Source organism: Pteropus vampyrus, unplaced genomic scaffold (assembly GCF_000151845.1).
Source record: "Pteropus vampyrus isolate Shadow unplaced genomic scaffold, Pvam_2.0 Scaffold215, whole genome shotgun sequence".
Classification (NCBI taxonomy): domain Eukaryota; kingdom Metazoa; phylum Chordata; class Mammalia; order Chiroptera; family Pteropodidae; genus Pteropus; species Pteropus vampyrus.
In genome coordinates, this window is record NW_011888996.1 from 190,978 (window position 1) to 199,997 (window position 9,020).

The 9,020-nt window shown below is 42.5% G+C and overlaps 1 pseudogene; it reads right to left on the bottom strand.

Moving 5' to 3' along the window:
* Positions 1-3,087: 3,087 nt before the first annotated feature.
* Positions 3,088-3,242, bottom strand: LOC105300592 (annotated as a pseudogene).
* Positions 3,243-9,020: the final 5,778 nt, after the last annotated feature.

Sequence of the window (9,020 nt, forward strand, 5' to 3'; positions counted from 1 at the left end):
TTAAAGTAAACAAAGGAGGAAAATATTTCAACAGAGTCGCAAATCCTCAGAAATTCAGTTTTGAAAGAAATATTACACTGTTGATTGGATTTGGCAATGTGGTGGTCACAAGGCAAAGTCAGTAGACAGATGGGCTAGAAGGCTGACTGAAGAGGCTGAAAGATGCGTAAGAGGTGAGGAAGTAAAGACAGCAAAGGTGAGCAACTCCTTTAAGAAGCTTGGCTGAGAAAGGATGATGGAAAAACACCTGCTCATGAGACCTGGAGTTTTAGTCAGTTAAGGACAGGCTATGCTATGATTACAAGAAACCCAGACCTCAGTGTCTCAACACACAAATTTTGTGTTTTGATTTTGCTTTTTCACTTGTACAAAGTCCTCTGTGGATCAGACAGCTCTATTCCAGTGATAACTCAGGGATATGGGTTGTTTCCATATTGTGGTTTTTCCCAGCTAGTGACATTTGTCACCTTCACTTGTCCATTGGCCAGAACTGGTCACATGGGCCCACCTCGTTGCAGGGGAGCTGAGAAATTTGGGTGCACACGTAAATATGGTGAATGTCAACTGTGTATTTGTCATCTTAACTTTTTTAGCTTTACTTTTCCTTTGGTAAAATATCACTTAACTCACAGAATGGTTGTAAAAATGAAATAAGATATGGAGAAACTATTTTTTCCATTGGCTTCTACAATCCTATTTTGTCCCAGTTTTTTCATGCCTACATGGCCTGGGTGTTAAAAACAAATCTCACCTACTAAATACCTACTGTCTAACAATAACAGTAACAGAATGTATTGAGTGCTTACTGTAAATCAGGCACAAATTCAGGCACTGCCCTGTATATCAACCATATCGAATGCACTGTTTCTTTCATTTCTCAGAAAGAGAACTCTGTCATGCCTAGCACAGTGCCTGGCACATAGAAGGCATTCAATAAACGTTTGGATAAACTAAACAACTTGTTCAAGACACAGATCTAGCAAGGGGTAAAGTGATACTCAAGGCCAATACTTTCAGCCCAGTGATCTTTTCTCTATCTCTTTATCTCTCTTCTCCATTAACCCATCTACTAAAGATTCTCTGAGGTAGATGGGGGTATGAATTTAGGGCTTGGAGGATTTAGATTTTCCAGCATCCAGAATTTCTGTGAGGCCAGGTCTATTAGACTAAGTAAGGCCCCCTCAAATAGATCTAGATCTTTTTTTTTTTTTTTACTAAGATCTACTATTAATTGGGCAAATTTGCAAAGTATTGTGCTACACATCACAGACATTATCTCAATTATTTCTCATGGAAGCCCTATGAGGTAGATATTGAGTCCAGATCTTACAGAAAATACAACAGTTTCAGAAAAATAAGCTGTTTGCCCATGAGCACACTGTTAGGGAGCAGCCAAACAACAACATGATCCTAGTTTGTCTCACACATCAAGATGAACTGACAGGGATAAAACTTCTCTCCACATATGAGAGAGCCATATTTTCAAAGAGAAGCAAAATCACTTCATTCTATAATCATATGTAGTATCAGTGTTATCACTGTCTGAAAAAAGTGTCTCTAAATTATTCTTCCAGTTTACTGATTCTGCTAAAATGTCTTCAGAAATGGCATTAGCAGTGAAGCTGCCCAACAAGCCCTCTAAAACAAAACATGCAATGAAACGGAACTTTCCCTATATGTAGTGCAAATTACACTTTGAAGACTTTAGCTTATAGCTATACCCTGTATAGATACGTATAATAACATTAAGTTCAAGGTTATCACTGTTGCAGCAAAAGACAGGAAACAACCTAACATTCATCAGTAACATTAAATAACTTATGGTACATTCATTCAATAGACTCTCATGCAGCCAAAATAGGAAAGGGGTTCCTTGCTCCTTACATACTGATATGGAATGATCTCCATAAAAAACAAACAAACAAACAAACAAACAAAGGCTGGGGTGAACTCCATGGATAGCTTTTTATCATTTGTGAAAAAAGCCCTGCACACATGTGTTAGTTTAACCACAGAATCTTTCTCAAAAGTATACCATAAACTGGTGACACTGCCTGTCTCCAGGAAGAGGAACCAGAAGCTAGGGGTGGGAGAGGCCCTTTATTCTAAATCACTGTTGTATTTTGACTTATGGGAAAAGTGATGTATTCAAATATTTTTGTTTAATTATAAAAAATGGACTAATTATGCATTTGAAAAATTACAATGGTAATTTTTTATTGCAGGAAAAAAGCCCCCAAAAAGTTTTCTTCTGAGAATCACTATACAGTTATAATGTAAACATATATATTTTTTAATGTGAAAAGGCATAAAATTTCCTTTAAAGACAACTTGTTATTTATCCATCATGTAAATGCACCTGTCAAATGCACCTGTAATCCCTTAAAATAAGTATGATTCTTTTGAGGGAAAAGAGCCAGATCAAATAAATCATCAAGGAAAAACATGCATACTAGACTATGAATTCTATTGAGGATGAAGGCTATTCTTTTACATATTTCTTAATTCCTCAGTTCATTTTGGGGTTCTCAGAATATAGTTTCTCAGTTAACGAGTAGCAAATTAATTTATTGGTTAAATTAGCAACTATGAAGTTATATATGTCAGTTATATTGACAACAGTATAAAATAAATGGATAATTCACTAGAAACTGGCTTCTAGATTTTAGCTTTAATTACTTTGAAACAATATAATTTAATACCAAATGTTTAAACACCCATTATAATTGCCAAACTATGAAATCAGCATTATTTATATCTGATCGACTATATAAAATTCATTGATTTTTCTTTTTAAAAAAGGCAGTAGAAATTCCAAAGAATAAGGGAGAGACTGCTAATTAAAGGTTATGTTTATAATCTAGCACCATAATTCTAGCCTTAGGGCCTCCCAAGCAGCAGGAAAGAGGAAGGGAAGAGGTGAGAACGTTAGAAAACTAAGGATAGTTCTTAACCTGTGGCCCCATTTGTGCTGTAAGGCAATGCAGGATCTAGCAGAGACTGGAAAGTGAGACGAAAGCTTTTCGTTCAGATGGTAAAGGATGCCCTTGAGAAGAGTAGAATTAGTGTATCCTGCTGCAGTTGGCCTCATGAACTAAGGGGTTACTTCTTGGCATCCAAGTCCTTTTAAATTTCTCAATGTTTTTAGCCAGGTTTGGTATGTCATAATTCTGAGCCAGATACATTCCAACCAAGTTGTCAAAAGTAAATGCAAGCAGGAACTGGAGCATGATGTCAGAGGGGAAGGCATGAAGTATATCTAGGTCTTAATCCCTAGAACCTGTGAATGTCACTTCCTATGGCAAAAAAGGACTTTGCCACAGTCCAGATGTGATTAAGTTAAATCTAAGAATTTCATATGGTTAAGAATTTCAAATGGGAAGATTATCCTGGATTATCTAGATGGGCGCTAAATGCGAGCACATGTATCTTATAAGAGAGAGGTAGAGGAGATATAACCCACACAGAAGAGGAGAAGGTGACGTGACCACAGAGGCAGAGATTGGAGTGATGTGGCCACAAGCCAAAGAATGCTGGAGCCACCAGAAGCTGGAAGAGGCAAGAATGGATTCATCTCTTCCCTAGAGCTTGTGGAGAGAGTGCATCCCTCCCAATTCCTTGATTTCAAACCAGTGATACTGATTGCAGACTTCTGGCCTTCAGAACTGTGGGAGAGTGAATTTCTGCTGTTTAAAGTGCCCCAGCTTCTGGAAACTTGTTATGGCAGCCACAGAAAACAAACACACCAGGTTTGGGAGATGACCCAGGAAGCTCAGAGTCTGAAGTCCTCTAATCTCTCCCAAGTGGGAGGTCAAGAAGGGGTTCCTATGGGCCCCTATGCCTGCAGCAGAAAGGAGGAAGAAGCTGAAATTCGCTGACGTTGGAAAGAAGGTTTTTAACAAAATGGTCTACAGACTCCCAGGATCAGAAGTTGAAAGCCATTCTTCCTTCCATCCATCCATCCATCCATCCATCCATCCGTCCAGGAAGCCTTATTATGTACCTGCCGTGTGGTAAACCTGTTTGGAATACAGATACAATAAAACTTGGGATGGGTTGTGGGTGGATTCACCTTGTTGAGGCTATGGCAAGTCTCTCGGAGTCTGGGTTGTGGGTTGGAGCTATTGGGGTGAAGAATTCCCAGGCCCATCCTGCTGACCCTGCTAATGGGTCAGGCACTTGGGCAGAGGGACTGGAATCTGAAATCTCTACCTGAAAGCAAATATGAGGAGGGTTCTGGTCCCACTGACAAGTGTGTGGCTCAAGTTTCTCCAGGAATCAAGACAAGGGTGGTGAAGGAACCCAGCCTAGAGCCCTTCCTGACCTGGAAGGAAGTTCTCAGGGTGATGTGTGGAGCTGCCAAGCTCCAGGGAACCTGGGAGGCCTACAGCCTTAAAATAGCAGCCCAGAGAGCTATGGCTGTGGGCACTCACAGCAGGCCTTCTCCAGGGACAGAGGTGGGACTCAACTGGAGCTGTGTCTGCTTAACCTAGGGAGGAAGTGGATGTCCCGGGGGACATCCTCTGGGCCTCTCCACAACTGGTGGGCATGCTGAGTGACCTTGGCCTTGGGCCTGAGTGTTTCTGGACCTCAGTTTTCATGTGACACTGCAGCCTGGGGGTGGGAATGTATGTGATCCCTTCTTGGAGGCTGTCCTTGGATGCACTGGACCAGACAGTCCCAACTGCCTGACTCTCTGAAACATCCGAGAGGGGCCATGGCAACATCTTCAACTTTATGGAGAAACAGAGCTCAGGGAAGAGGGAGGGGCCCTATCAAATCAGGGAGAAAAAAGAAGGGGGAGATACGCCTGGAATGAGGGCTGGGGATGCTTGTTGGTGCCCAGAGACTGGAGCGCTCCAACACTTTTCTGAAAGTGAGCCCCCTGGGGGAGAAGTCACTGTTCTGTTCATTTTTTTTTGAGGGGGCACTTTGTGAATCTGACATGGTGGACAGTCATAGCTTCTGTGGTGCTGTGTGACTTTGTCTCTCTTCTTTCAGTCTCTTTATCTTTCTTCCCTTCCTCTGTCTCCATCCCTCCATCCTCTTTTCTTTGTTTGTGTCTGCTTAAGTCTTCTGTCTCTCTTTCTGTCCACCACTCATGTCTGCCCCTCCCCTGACACCCATACACACACCCACCCTGGCTTTATTCGGATCACTTCGGTTAAAGGGCCAGGACATCACAGGAAGCACCTGTGCTCTGACGCTGGGCAAGCACACTTTCTATTTTCTCATTTATACTTCCTCATCTTTTATAAATACTTGCTCACAATGTCATCTGTGCCTTTCTGGTCCTCTCACATATCTTCGTCTATTTTATCAGCAAACACCCAAACATCTTCCTAGTGCCTCCCCACCCCTATCCCTTTGGCCTGGACTGAATCTGGCAGAGAATTCTCAGCTCCTTGGCGCCCAGGTGGATTCAGCAGCCTGCTGGGGGATGGCCAGCAAACAGGCATTCCCAGAGAGGTCTGGCTCCTGACATTGACTCCTGAGAAACCACTCAAAAGGGAGGAGGAGATTCTAGCCTCTCTCCTCAGTTCTTAGCCCCACAAGAGTCTTTGGAGAGCTGGAGAAGGGTTCCAGGTGAAGCTGCAGAGCTTCCTCATTAGCACATGAGTTAAAGCTGGGATATAGGAGTGGCCATCTGCCTCTGTTTCTGGTCACCTCTGGCAAGTCATGTAATCCCTTGATGCCCCAGTATTTTTAATCTGGAAAATGGGTATTTTATTTACTCTTCCTATTGTGCAAAGGTTCTGCGGTGTGAGCTCTCTCTATAGGTGATGACAAGGAGGATAAGGATGATGTCGATGACAGCAACTGCCATAGACTGCATGCCAGGCACTGTTTTAGGTGCCTTAATGTATAAATTCACTTAATCCTGTAACAACCTCATGTGTAAGTATTATTATCACCTCTGTTTTACAGGTGAGGAAATGAAGGTGCAGAGAGGTTAAGTTACTTGTCCAAGGTTGTAGAGCTGGTAAGCAGCAGAGCTGAGATTCAAATCAAGCATTCTGGCCCCAGACCTCGCATCCTTATAACTGAGTGTTTTCCTGATGGTCTGGGAAATACTATCCCCTTCCTATACTTCCATGACCTGGGAGAACAATGTCAGTACCTCTCTCCCTCTGAGAAACTGTATTTGCAGGCCTGGCTCTATGGATAATTCCCCAGGGGGAGGTGATCGAGACTGCAGAAGTGATTGTCCAGGTCCTGAGAGCATGTGGCCATTTCCATCTGGGTCTTCTGAGGGATATAGGGTCACTGGGAGGAAGGAAGGGCTGCTCCAGGGCTTCAGTGACCAACTGTGTTTTTCAAAGAGGTCTCTTCAGGCTTTGCTACCATATACATTTATCTTTGGAGAATTACTATTCCCAGTTGAGCACACGAGTCCTCTTATTTGTCAGCTGCATTCTTTCTGGTCTGTTTAAATGCATTGCATATCGACTTTGCCGCTGCTCTTAATTTCCCTTCTAAAAACAGTATTCGAGTGGGAAACACTGTGTATTCACATACTTCTTCAACAAATATGACTTTCATATACAAGATACTGTGCTAATAATCACTCTGGAGGACGTCATAGATGAAACAGTGTGAACTTTGTCTCAAGAATCTTATAGTCCATTAGCAAGATATAACTAGCACAGAGGTTGCTGGAATGACATATGGATACTGTGTAAGCATTGTCACCAAAGTCATGACAGGACTTCATACAGCTCTCAGGGAAGCATCTCTATCAGGAATTGTAGATAATTAAAAAGTTACAGTGCAGAAATCCCCAAATATAGTGATTTCTATAAGGGCACTCTTAAGATGTAATTTTACTTCTCTCTCCTGTAATAGTGCAGATGTAGGGGGCAGTATAGGCCAGTAAGACAGCTAAGCTCCACAGGGTCATTCAGGGACCCAGTTCTGCTCTATCCTATTGCTTTGCTCCACTGTTCTATGTGGTGTTGTCTTCATCTGTATGGCTAAAGCTTGATCATTGCCACATTGGTGTTCCAGCTTGTGGGAAGAGCAAAGAGGGTGGAGATGCTTTATAAGAGATGCTTTAAGTCACAGACCCCAAAATAGCTCACATATACTATTGGCCAGAACTTGGTCTTTGGCCACATCTAGTTATAAGAGGCTTGGAAATGTAGTCTATCAGCAAGTGGCCAAATGCCCAGCCAAAAGTTTAATGTAGAAAAAGGGATAATAGGGGGGCTATTATCTCTATCACAATGACTTGGCCTTGGCCTATATTGTTAGGTAGAAGTTAGAGGGGGCAGGCATTCCAGGTGGAGAAAACAGCAGAGATGTGAGAAGGTGCATGGTGGATTTGGAGAAAGTAAATACATAGCATAACTGGTAAACATATAGCATTACGTAGAGGACGTTATGAACCACCTCTGGGTGGAGATGGGGCAGGTCCTGTTTCTTTAATAGGCTTCTCAGCTTTCCCAGAGAAGGTTATACAAAAACTTGAATATTCTTTAATCAACCACACAGGATGTGTGCACTGTCAGCCCTACTCAGGAAATTTAATCTTGAACTGATAGCAATTTAGATCTTGTCAAAATCTTGGATCCCCATGGGTGTGCTAGTTTCAACAGTAATTCCTGTCTTTATGCTAATTGCCAGAAAGTTCTATGGAGGACTACATTAGCCCAGTGCCCTAGCAAAAGACCTTTGATGTGCTGGATTTTATATTAAACCTTGGAATAAACGGCCCCATGCAGAGCACTTTGATATGTTCCAATAAAACATTAAGAGTGTTGCTCACTCTTCATTGTATAATATGGTATTTTTCCTTATATAAGAATCAATCAATTATATGTCAATTATAGCTCAATAAAGCTGGAAGAAAACTAAAAAGTATTTAAATGTATTTATAGAGACCGTACATGAATATCACAGATCATAATTGGGTTTCTTCATTAACTTTACATTGGTTTTTGGCCTTGGAATACACATATTTTAATGTTATTGTTTTAGCTCATACCTTGTCTGTGTTTTTGTCTTGCTTTTCTGAAGTGATTATGTTGTCCTTTAGAGTTTTCATAATTTCTGCTGGATTTTTGTGTGATTTAATAAACAAAGTCATTTTTTTTCATACATAGAAATCTCTTCCAATGCAGAATGCTAAAAACAAGAAAATAAACAAATCATAAAAAGAAAGAATCAACCATATGAGAGGAGATTCAAGATGGTGTAGCAGGTACAGGCAGTGCACGCCTCCTCTAGTGACCACACCGAAATTATAACAAAACTACAGAGCAACCAGCATACGGAGTCCCCAGAGGTCTGGCTAAACAGAAGCCTTACAACTAGGTCACCTCAAATAACAGGTCACCTCAAAACAGAGACATGAAACAGCCTGGTTCCACAACCCCGTGTGGCGATTGAGAATTGGGAGGGCTATCCTGACTGCAGAGCCACCTCCCTCATCTGAGGAGCAAGGGGTCCCTACCGCACACTGGGCTCCTTAGCCCAGGGTTCCAGTGCTGGGAAGAGAAGTCCCCACAACCTCTGGCTGTGAAAACCAGTGGAGATTGTGGCTGAGTGAGATGGAGGTCTGTGGAAATGGAGACCTGCCTCTTAAAGGGCCCATGCCCAGCCTTACTTGTCTGAGTTCTAGGACTGGGGAAGCTGCTCAAGGGGCTCCAAGGACATGTGGGGAGGCACTGAGCTGTCAGGCTTCAGGTTGAGGGCTGAAGGGGTGATTTGTTTTCAGACAGAGGTACAGGCAGAAGCCACTGTTTCTTTGTTGAGCCCTCCCACCTCCCAGACTGCAGACACAGGTACCATCAACCTGGATAACACAGATCTCTCTGCCCAAAAGATTCTGTCTCTCCCAAATTGTGGGCCCACCCAAGCCACTTCCAGTGAGTTTATTCCATACGAACAGGCTGTCTTGGCTCCTGCTGTGAACTTTTATAAAACCTCTCAAAGGCTCACAAAACCCAAAGAAGCAGCATCTGGCCTCTTGCTGTATCTCTTACTGAGCAGCCCCAAACCCTGCACTGGTGGCAGCT